This window comes from Boleophthalmus pectinirostris, unplaced genomic scaffold, assembly GCF_026225935.1.
Source record: "Boleophthalmus pectinirostris isolate CB_2022bp ecotype Guang Dong unplaced genomic scaffold, ASM2622593v1 HiC_scaffold_17, whole genome shotgun sequence".
NCBI lineage: Eukaryota > Metazoa > Chordata > Actinopteri > Gobiiformes > Gobiidae > Boleophthalmus > Boleophthalmus pectinirostris.
The window spans coordinates 26,248,817-26,261,151 of record NW_026571115.1 but is presented as its reverse complement, the minus strand read 5'-3'; positions in this window follow the sequence as shown (position 1 = coordinate 26,261,151).

Below are 12,335 nucleotides of genomic sequence, written 5' to 3'. Positions count from 1 at the left end.
CACTACTGTCCTATAGTGACCTGCGACATGAGTGGACGTGCACACAAACACACACAAACACACACACAACACACACACAAACACACACACAAACACACACCTTCATCATCGTCATCAACCTGAGAACCCGCGGACCACGTCTCCTTCAGTAGTTACTGCGCGGACACCGCCGTCTCGTGCGCCGCGTGTGGACCGTGTTTTCTCGCGCTTCCTCCTGTGCGCCTCTAAACCAGAACTAACACCAGGACTAAACCAGGACTAAAGCAGGACTGAACCAGGTTTAAACTAGGACTAAACCACGACTAAACCAGAACTAAAGAACATGACACCTAACAGTAGGTTGACATAATTTAAGGTGATCTGATGTAAAAAATTATTTCTCTATCAATAATATTTTTTAATATGGTGAAGGAAAAGCTGATCTTGTTACTGTCTTTAAACAGACAAAACCTCTTATATTAAGATCTCATGGTCTTTGTTTCTCTACAGCAAACAGTTGCTTATTCATGGAGACTTGGGCTCAGACAATTTGAAGAGAACAAACAAGAATTTTCAGGATGTGGTTGACAATATCAAGTAATCCAAAGTAATCAGATTACGTTACTCACTTTAAGTAATTTAATGGATTACGTTACAAACTACATTTTGGGGTGTGTAATCTGTAATTTGTAGGGGATTACATTTTAAAAGTAACCTTCCCAACACTGGTTATCTGTTACATAAGGTTGAGTTGTTGTACAGTTGTAGGGAGTATTATCTATTACATAAAGGTGAGTTGTTGTATATCTGTATGGAGTATGATATGAATGTAGTCCTGTATCTCTCACTGTTTGAGTGGAGCTGTAGGAGCCTGTTGGAGAATGAGCTCCTCTGTCCCTCTATCATCTGGTCCAGTGGGAGAGCAGAAGTGTCCATGATGGAAAGCAGTTTGTCCAGTGTCCTCCTGTCCCTCAGCTGTGTCACCAGCTCACAGCCGATCACGTGACCAGCTTTACAGATCAGTTTGTCAATCCACCTAATGTCCTTTTTACTGGTGCTGTGCCAGCAGACCACAATAAAGTCCAGGGCGCTGGCCACCACAGACTGGTAGAAGATCTCCAGTAACTTGTTGCACACATTGAAAGACCTGAGCTTTCTCAGGAAGTAGAGTCTACTCATGCTCTTCTTGTGCACAGCATTACAGTTGTCTCTCCAGTCCAGCCTGTTGTTTACATGAATGCCAAGGTATTTGTAGCAGTCCAGTATTTCCACGTCATAGCCCTGGATGGTGATGGGCTACACTGGTGTCCTCTTTTTCCTAAAGTCAATCACCAGTTCCTTGGTCTTGTCAACATTCAGGAGCAGATGGGTTTTATTAATTTATTAAATCAGTTTAATCAGGTTTATATAGACTGAACCAGCAGTCAATTTCTGAATATTGCTCATAGTCTGAAACTCAAGTGATAGTGGATATTGCAACTTAGTAAACAACTTATTGTACAACTTTGTTAAAGGGCCTATATTACCCAAAACTGACTCTTGTGAGATTTAAGTCATGTTATAATGCTGTTACCTCATCAAAAACAAACATGGAGTTGTGTTTTGTTTCATTCACACATGTTTCAGGGGCCCTATATTATCAGTCTGTCTACATCTCCAAAGCGCAAAATGCTCTGTTCCACCTTGTGATGTCATGAAGCGGTAGTTTTCAAGTTAAGAGCTACCATTTGTTTAGAGGAGATTGGCATTTCTAGGACTGAAATCATCCAAATGCTTCTAGTGAGGGTGTATGGAGTTTAAAAAAACAGTAGAGCACTTTCTGTATCACAGCATGACATCAAAATCACATCACAAAACACATTGTGAAAGAAGAGCTCAGCCGAAATATGCAAGGTTTGTGTGTTGAATGTGTAAATGAAACAAAACACAGCTCAAGGTTTGTTTTTGATGAGGAAACAACATTATAACATAGATCAGAAAATAGCCTAATATGGGCCCTTTAACCAAATAAGTCCTTTAGCTATAAAGCACTGAAGAAAGCACTAAAAATTTTTGAAATCTGTCATAGGCCTACACACAGAAACTACTCATACAAATGGTGCGTTCCAAGCTTTCTGTAATCACAACATTTTAAGGACTTCTCTCCATCCAAAAACAGAATATTTTGTTTTCATTTGTTAGTAACAGTCCCAATTCTGTATCATTCCCATGGATATGTAGGCCTATGCAGTGCAGTCCCTCTGTTCAGACTATTAACTGTGGTGCAGACTGAGCAATTGTAAAGCCTGTAGGCAGCTGGCAATACCCCGAGCTTTGTATGGTGCTCCCGTGTGGCCAGAAAGTGTCAGAGCTGCAATCTTCATTCATACAGTGCTGGTTCTCCTCTGTGCTGCAGGTGCTTAGTGCCACAGAGGGCAGATCTAGTACAGACCTGAGCATCGTATGACTGGGGAGACGCACATAGCCTTCTTCAGATGAAATGGTCCTCACTGTGGTAGAAGATTCCACATCTGGACAGGAGAGTTCAGTCTGCTCCAGGATGTCCTTGTCTGGATTGGATTCTGCAGGCTGAAATGCAAAACAGACCATGTCAATTTTGTTCTCAATAGTTTTGATTTAAAATTGGTTGTCCCTATAAGAAGAATTTTCCTCTTGTGTGTGGTGCTCTCCTCCTGTACTTTTTCTAATTATTTTATTGAATATTTTGTTCCAATATTGCCAGTTCAATTGAATGTTGAAAAGAAGTATTTAATGTCCAAATAGGCAACTTATGGATAGCCTTTATTGCTGGTTCAATTACTGTGTTTCATTGTTTAAAAATTAAGTAATACTAATTGTTTAGACACGATCACTCAGTCAACAATAAAATATTTTCATTAATGTTCAATACTGGTCAAATCCACCTTTATTTTGTGATTTACGAATAATATCTATTGACTTGTGACTTTTAAAATATGGGTTCCCAGAAAAAAAAAAAAAAAGTTTGAGAAACACTGGATTAATCGACTAACCCAGTTTAATATTGTTATTAATTATTATAATATTTATTCAGCACTGTATATGTCTACTAAACTCATAAAATATGAAACACTGACATGTTTTGAATTTCTTTCTTATTAATATGGGCAATAATTTTTTACAACAAAAACATATGTCGCCATGACCACCAGAGGGCAGCATAGTCCAGCTCAATGCAACACAACCGAAGAAAAAGAGGTGTTTAGATACTTCCCTTGACTTTTTTTGTTAATTATTAAAAAAAATAAAAATTATAAAAAAATTATAAAAAGCTCTAATTATACTTTTGGATTTATTATTGTTATATTATATTATTATTGGACAATGCTTTCAGAAGAGAGCACTGACAAGAGGTAAGTTTTCAAGCCTTATAAAGTAATTGCTAACGCTATAGAATTTACCACGTGTGAAGTTGAACCAAAAATAGAATAAACCTTTTGCAAACATGTTAAAATGAACGAAATCAAAACCAATGGGATGAAGTGTGATGCGTGTGGTGCATTATCTGTGTGCAGCAGCTGTGGTTCAGACCTGGCAGAAGATATATGGTCCAGTGAAGCTCATTGAAGAATGGTCCACATTTTCACGGCTTTCGTTCCCCACCTCCTCCTTTTCCTCTTCCTCCTCTTCCTCCATCTCTTCCTCCATCTCTTCCTCCCCCTCTGCCTGCTGTAGCTGCTTACCCTGCTGAGGATTGGGGTTCTTGTTTGACCACAGGGACACATAGGAGGAGCTGTAGGAAGGAGTAAGATTTAATTAATAACAAGATTTCAATATTTTAAAATGATATACGCAGGGTTAAGAGAAGAATTTACCAAGTCGAGATGCTGTCCATATCCAGTGCTTTGCATTGGTATGTGCTCTCAAACAGTTGCATTACTTTAGGATTAATTGCAGTCTGTAAAACAAGGCAAAGTTTATGCTATCCAGTATCCACCATCCTCATCAATACAATCCCTGTAGCCCAGTCTTACCTGGATCTCCAAAATGACTTTGCTTTTGCTTGGAGAAGGAACTGACTCCACCCAAAGAATAGTTTTTCTATGGACATATATAAAGCATATTGTTAATTAACTCAGTCAGTACTTAAAGCTGCACTATGTAACATTAAATAAATTACTGATTTTAGGTAGCTGGTGCCACCTAGTGCCTTCGCTCAATTTAATTTCTTTCTAGTGACGAGGTCAGGAATCGAAATACACTACACGATTTGCAAAAACCCCGGAAGTTGTAAACCGTGCACCAGCCAATCAGCGAAGAGCTGTGAAGCCATAACGTCAAACCCAAGCTCCTGTCTGGGTCCCTTTTGTGGTAAAGCACAACAGTAAACAAAGCGGTCGAGATGGATGAAGACAGAGACAGACATTCTGTGTTGGCAATGATTCCTGAGATCGAGGATTTGAAGCCGGAACAAAGAGAATGTTTATAGAATTTTATCGAGGGAAAAGATGGAATTTAGCACATTACATATGTCATGACCAAATAGCAGCGATTGGTTAAATAAAAAAGTACTCGCCTACCATCGACCGAATGAATCCTAATGTTGCGAGGATGAATCAGGTTAGATTTAAGGGCCCATATTACGCCATTTTCAGATCTATGTCATCATGTTGTTTCCTCATCACAAACATACCCGGAGTTGTGTTTTGCTTCGTTCACACATGTTTAACACACAAATATTTAGGCTGAGCTCTTCTCTCAAACTGAAAACACTCGATTCCACCTTGTGATGTCATGTGATAATACAGGAAGTGCTCCACTGTGTTTTTAAATTCCACACGCCTTCACTGGAATCATTTGGATAATTTCAGCCCTGGAATTACTAATCTCTACTAAAATAAAGATAAAAGATAGCTGTTAACTATGTTTTCAAGACATCACAAGGTGGGACAGAGCATCTTGAACTTTGGAGATGCACACAGACTAATAATAATGCTTAAACTCAAACGTGTGAATGAAACAAAACACAACTCCAGGTTTGTTTTTGGGGAGGCAACAAGATGTCTTAAATCTCACAAGAATACATTTTGTGTAATATTGGACCCATAAACTACATATTAAATAGTTACCTTCTACAGGCAGGAAAGATGAAGAGCGTGAGGAAGACTCCAGACATCAGCACAGCCACAGCCATGTAGATCCAATAGGAGACGGGCCAAACCGCTACACAATCAAAGCTTAGTTCGCTTAAAAACCTCACATTACAAATCTGAATCTGTTTGTGTGTTGTATTTTGTTACCTTTGTGTGATGTCCACTCTACAGGAGCAGACCAGTCCGACGGTGTCCCGTTATATGGAGACATGACGTAGGTGCGAACTTTGACTCTGTATCTGTGGGACGGGATCAGAGACAGGCCCGGGATGGTGACAGAAGAGGAGCCCTTAGGTATTTGTATAATCTGCCCGTCCTGTTATATAGAAATATATCAATATGGTAACACTTTATAATAACAACACTTTGAATAGGTCTTATGTAAGTTCTTAACACTTTAAGCTTTTAATCATGTCATATTGTTGTCCCCTCATCAAAACCTGGAAATGTCTGGAGTTGTATTTCGCTTCATTCAATCCATTATTCCAAAATAGTTTTCTCTGATCACTCAAAAATGCTTTGTTTGCATTTTGCCCAGATTGTTGCATCACAGGTAAAAATACAGGCTTATCTTCTTTGCATTTTTAAAGTCCATAAGCATCCTTTGATTTTTTCTGTGGTTAAATTGTGCATTCACAGTGTAGTCCAATTGTAGATATTAATTTTAATTAGAAAATAAATACCTATCCCAAAGAATGTGTGTGTGTGTTGTTTTTTTTTTTTTAAATAAAGACAACTTAATAAAATGTCAAAATAAATGTAGAGAAGCATATGGACTTTAAAATCACAAAGACGTTCTCCTGGATTACCACTAGATGACATCATGAAGTGGAACCAACTGTTTTGCATTAAGGGAGCCAGTCTGAACATCAAAACATGATGGATTATTCTAACATTTGTGAATGCAACAATATACAACTTGAAATATGGTTTTGATGAGCTACCTAAAAGCGCAAAAAGTCTATTTAAAATTAAGCAGGGCCTTTAAATGCTCATGAATTAGAAGATAAAAATCTAAAATTGTAACATACCGCTGAATTTTCCTCCACCAGTTGGGAATCACTGCACATATTCTCCAGTTCCTTCTCTTGGTTGTAGTAACACACCGTATAATCAAGTTGTGGAATGCGCATTTTGGGTGGAGTCCATTCCACGATCCAGTTGTGTCCATTTTGTTTTACTTTAACATGTGTTGGGGGGTATGGACGGACTGCAAACAATAAACATGAGAGTTAGTATGCAGAATTGTAGTGGGCTGCAGTAGCGTAATTTTATCGTAAGATGGCGCCACAAAGTCACAGTATATGACAGTAATGTTGTTCTGCAATGTGCACTTTTTATCACTGGTATTTAGATTTAAAAGAGGAACCCATGCAACCATGAAAATACCCCCCCAAAAATTTAAAAAATAATAATAATAATAATAATAATAATAATAATATATGAAAAATAAAATAAATACATCTAAATTATTTGTCTGTATGCACTGTAAATATATGAAAATATGAAACTTTTTTAAAATAATGAATTGTGCCACATAAAATTTGAAACAGAAAATCATTGAATTTTAGAAGCAACTATATACTATTTACATAAAATAACACAATAATCAATAATAATAATAATAATAATAATAATAATAATAAATAAATAAAATAAAAATACAGCTTATCTATGTTATAATGTTGTTTCCTCTTCACAAACATATCTGGAGTTGTGTTTTTTTTTTTTATTCACACATGTTTAACACACAAACCCTGCATATGTAGGATATGTTATTTTCTCAAACAGAAAACACATTGTGATGTTATGTGGTAATACAGGAAGTGCTCCACTGAGTCTACACAGTCACTAAAATCATTCATTTTAGTGATGATCCATTGAATGAATGGACCAAATGATTCAGTATGGATGATTTCAGCCCTGGAATTTCCAATCTCAACTGAGCAGAAGGCAAAATGTAGCTGTTGACATCACAAGGAGGAACAGAGAATTTGAAGTTTTGTGAATATGTGAATAAAACAAACCACAACAGCTACATTATGGTGTGGCTTAAAGCTTACAAGAGTCAATTTTGCTCAGTGTAGGACCACTAAATCTTAACTTGAAAATCAGATGAGTAAACAGTGCCTTTGCTCAGGGTGTATTTTGAAGTGTCTTACTGTGTTCGTTGGAGTTGAAAGTCTTGATGCTGCGCTTTGGTTCTAGCGCCACCTGCAGGGAGGATGTGGGAGGTTGTTTGAGGCGTATTAGGCAGCTGAATTTGACTGTGTCCCCCCTCTGCCCCACCAGGCTGAACGAAGGCTCCTCACAGCACTGCTCCAGCCTGCGCCATGGACAACACAATGTACACTCAGTAATACTGCTGCTGCCTGGACGAGTGTGGACACAAGGACTAAACAAAAACTGAACCAGGACTAAACAAGAACTGAACAAGGACTAAATAAGAACTGAACCAAGACTAAGCAAGAACTGAACCAGGACTAAACAAGGACTAAACAAGAACTGAACTAGGACTAAACAAGAACTGACCCAGGACTAAACAATAACTGACCCAAGACTAAACAAGAACTGAACCAAGACTAAACAAGAACTGAACAAGGACTAAACAAGAACTCAACCAGAACTGAATAAGAACTGAAATAGGACTAAACAAGAACTGAACCAGAACTGAACCGGGACTAAACAAGTACTGAACCAGAACTAAACAAGTACTGAACCAGAACTAAACAAGAACTGAACCGGGACTAAACAAGAGCTGAACCGGGACTAAACAAAGAAGTGAACCAAGACTAAACAAAAACTGAACCAGAACTAAACAAGAACTGAACCAGGACTAAATCAGTACTAAATAAGGATTTAAGAAGGTCTACACCAGGACTAATGAAGGACTAAGCCAGGACTAAAAAATTATTAAACTAGTCCTAAATATGGACTAAACCAGGACTAAACTAGTACTAAATAAGGACTAAAGAAGGACTAAAACAGGACTAAACTAGTACTAAAGATGGTCTATGCCAGGACTAAAGAAAGACTAAACCAGGGCTAAACCAGGACTGAATCAGGGCTAAAGAAGAACTAAACCAGGACAAAAGAAGGACTACAGGACTAATGAAGGAGTACAGGACTAAAAAGGAATTAAACTAGTCCAAAATAAGGGCTAAACCAGGACTAAAGAAGGACTAAACCATGGCTAAACTAGTACTAAATAAGGACTAAAGAAGGACTAAACTAGGACTAAAGAAGGACTACAGGACGAATGAAGGATTACAGGACTAAAAAGGATCAAACTAGTCCAAAATAAGGACTAAACCAGGACTAAAAAGGATTAAACCAAGGCTAAACTAGTACTAAAGGAAGACTAAACCAGGACTAAAGAAGGACTAAACCAGGAGTAAAGAAGGTCTAAACCAGGACTAAAGAAGGAGGACTAAACCAGGACTAAAGGACTAAACCAGGACTAAAATAGCACTAAATAATCACTAAAGAATGTCTTAACCTGTACTAAAGAGGGACTAAACATACACTAAACTTTAGCAAATTAGCACCAAGAAAGGACTAAAGGACTAAACAAAAAATTAACAATAACAGGTTTAAACCCAGACTAAACCAGGAAAAACAATGATTATACCACATCTTGAGCCAACGTAAAGTGTACCAGACTAAACTAGAGCCTATCCAGACCTAAACCAACATAATGGACCGCAGTATTTCAAAACCTATAGCCGTGGCTGCTGTTATAATGTTTCACACGTGATGTATGCAGGCACTCACGGGGCCGTTTGGTTCTGACGACACACCAGCTGGTAGCTAATGAAGTGGACCAGCTCAGTGCTCTGCTCCCATCTGCACTGCACCTCCTGGTCCCCCCACAGCACACACTCCACCGGGGGCGCTGTCTCCACATCTGAGCCAAGAGGAACACACAGAAGGTCAGTGGCATCAAATACAATCAGATTAGCTTTATTTTATTCTTTTGGTATTTTATTTTGTATTTATCTTCATTTATTTTTATTTTTTCATTCATTTTTGCAACAAGTCACATTATTGCGTCCTCCTTGCGCAGTGTGTCATCATTTGCATTTTCATTTGATTGTGTTGGGAGTTTAACATTAGTTTTATGTAAAAAGCGTTTAATGCTGATGACAGTTGTTGAACTTTTGTACCCCAGAATAACGTAGAAGTTAATGTAGTGCTCCCACTTTACATAATTATGAAGCATAATCAGGCCCATTCACACAAATAGGGTGCGTTGTAAAGAAGAGTGACTGTGGCCTGTGAACCAGCTGTGTCTCCCACTGCTAATGCCATTGTAAAATAAATACACAAACAACAACACAAATGAGTGGATATAAAGCAAATGAACTGACACCAGGCCAAAGTGCACCGCTCTATTCTTCATTGGAGTTGTCAGCTTTGTTAGCACTGAGTTACAATCACCAGGGCTTCACACTCACTACATCCATTAGGTGTGGTCAGACGAGCCACTTTAGTCAGTCAACCAAATTTCTGTGGTCATGCTACTTCAAATTTAGTAAATAACAAGAAAAAGAGAATATTTATTTGTGGCTACCAGATTTATTCAGTATTATTTTTTTGATTTATTTGATTTGGGCTGATTCCAAATCTAAAAGCAAATGTAACAAAACCTGAACTATGTCACCTTCCTGGTAGAAGATTTTCCATCTGCTTGCCTCCAGTGAAATGTTGATGCTTTGCCTGGAATGTTCCACAATATGGCATTAATAATAATAATAATGGATCTGATTTGTATGATCAGTGGACAGGCAAGCTCACTCAGTAAGATACATGTTTAAGGTGGTTTAACCATGTTTCAATCAAAATACATGCAAATTAACTCATGAAAGATTGATAAATTTAAAGCCATATTGTGGAACATTCCAAGCAAAAGAATAACATCTCCACAGAGATAAGCACATGGCTGATAAATGGCCATAAATTAGCATAGCAATGTAATTGTAATGGATGAGAACTGAGTACACTGACTACAGATAGACAGCTAACAGACAGACTAATCTGGTACTGATAATTTTGATAAATTAATTTTTACATGGTCCTCGACAACTGCTTAATAAAATAAAATAAACCAGGAAAGTTACTTTAATTTACAACTAACTTTGCTGTTGCTAGTAAAAAAAAAACCTTTCTGACTCTAGACTAGTGAATAGACTAATGCTGTATGTTACCTGGCTGATTGAACCAGGAGACTGTGGGGCTCCAGTGGCTCCATTCACTCAGTGGGACCAGGGCTCTCACTCGGACCTCATATCTGTGTCCTGGACGTAAGATTTTCTTTTCCAGTTTCTTGTGATTGTTCCACAGTTTCTCCTCCTAGAACAACAACACACATCAGATTAGATTAGATTATTCAGTTCATTTCATTCCCAGAGTTCCAATCGTACCGTCCAGTTCTGGTGTCCGCTTGACCTGTAGCTGAGTTCATAGGTGATGTTGTTGTTGAGAGAAGAGGATTGTGGGTAGGGGCTGGACCATGTGATCGTCCTGCCCCCGTCCTCTGAGCTGGAGGTGGTCAGGCTGACCGGTGTGCGTGCTCTCACTGTGGACCACAAAAGGACACTATAAATTATGTATTGTCCAAACATTCAGAAACGTGAGATGTGAGTCAATATAATTCATTCATGTTACAATTTATATTCAGTCCACATTTTTAGGAGGATTTTATACCCGATAATTTTGGCATGAATGATATATTGCTCCCAGTATCGATATTAGCTGATATTGATACAGTCGATATCCAGTAACAATATTTTTTGGGTGCTTCTGAGTGCTCTCTTTGAACATACTTCTAAGTCAAAATGGAAATAGAAGAAGAATGGCTGTATGTTTACACAAATACGTAACAAAATATTTATTGTTATTAATAATATATTAATTAATTTGTGATCTTTACTTTTTGTGCTTCTCTACTAAAATTAACAAATTCAAATTTATAAGCATAATTTTATCAAATAACAGTGTTCCCTCATCATTATTTTACTTTTAATTGTTTCATGGATGTTTGAGTAATCCTGTATTGTCCGGTAATGTCTGTTTTCACCTATCCACTATCCCCGCCCACTTTCCTGACTTTTCTGGGTCATACATAGGGTTAGAAAATGTCACATTATTAATTAAGGATCAATTTGCTGTAATTACAGCAGCAAGACCATTGTCACTAGGATTTTCTCATCGTTACCCCTTACTGGAAGAGAAAGAATTGAAGAAAATTCTGTAGTTTGTAAGAGCTGTCATTTTCTTACTAAGTCTTATTAAGTTACCATTTCAAATGAATGCATTGACTCTAATTTAGCTTGAAATAATAAACTACATTTTCCATTTGGAAACAGAAAATAAATCTAATAATCCAGGTTGACACAAGTCAGCACTGTCAAATTTACAATCTTTAAGAATTTTAATTAAAGTACTTTTAACTCATCTGGATTTTCATGTTTTGCAGTATACCTGTACAAGTATGGAAATACATTATTCAGTGGAAAGTAGGGAATTCTTTGATATTTTTCTGTTGTCTGATAAGATTTGCGATGTCGAGGATTTAATAAATACCCTTTATGACTCATTATAGATATAAACTAAGTACTAAAGTGCTTCATTCTACTAATGTTACTTTGTTTTTAGAATACTTTTTGGCTAAAACCCTGCTTTCAAAATCTGACACTTCAACATTTCATATCGTGGCAGGCCTAATAATAGACTTACAAAGAGTGGACAGATCCAGATATGTGTTGTGAGCAGTGGAGCAGTGGACAGATTTATTGAAGAAGGCAGTGTATGTCGTGCCCAAAGAAAACACTCTAGTTTTATATCTGCACTGTCTCAGCCCCTGCTCAACTGAGGGGTAGTCTTCACACAAGCCTTTCCTGGAAACACACATAGTTTCAATACAAAAAAGTCACAATCATTTTCACTGTAATCCCGTAATCCTGTGTTACCTGGAGCTTTTTGCCTTGAGCCACAGTTTGAGTGTTTGGTTGGACTGGCTCTCCGGCTCCTCCCTCCATGTGCAGTGAAAGAAGGACTGGAAGTCATTATAACAGTGTAGGGACTTCAGAGCTGTGGAGGCTGGGTAGAGACGAAAATGCCATTCAGTTGAGCAGATTAACACCATTTTGAATGTATTATTACCATACATATATATTTGCTCTTTGTTTATTGCGACGTGTGAGCTACTGTGTCCAAGTAATTTCCCCTGCGAATCAATTAAGT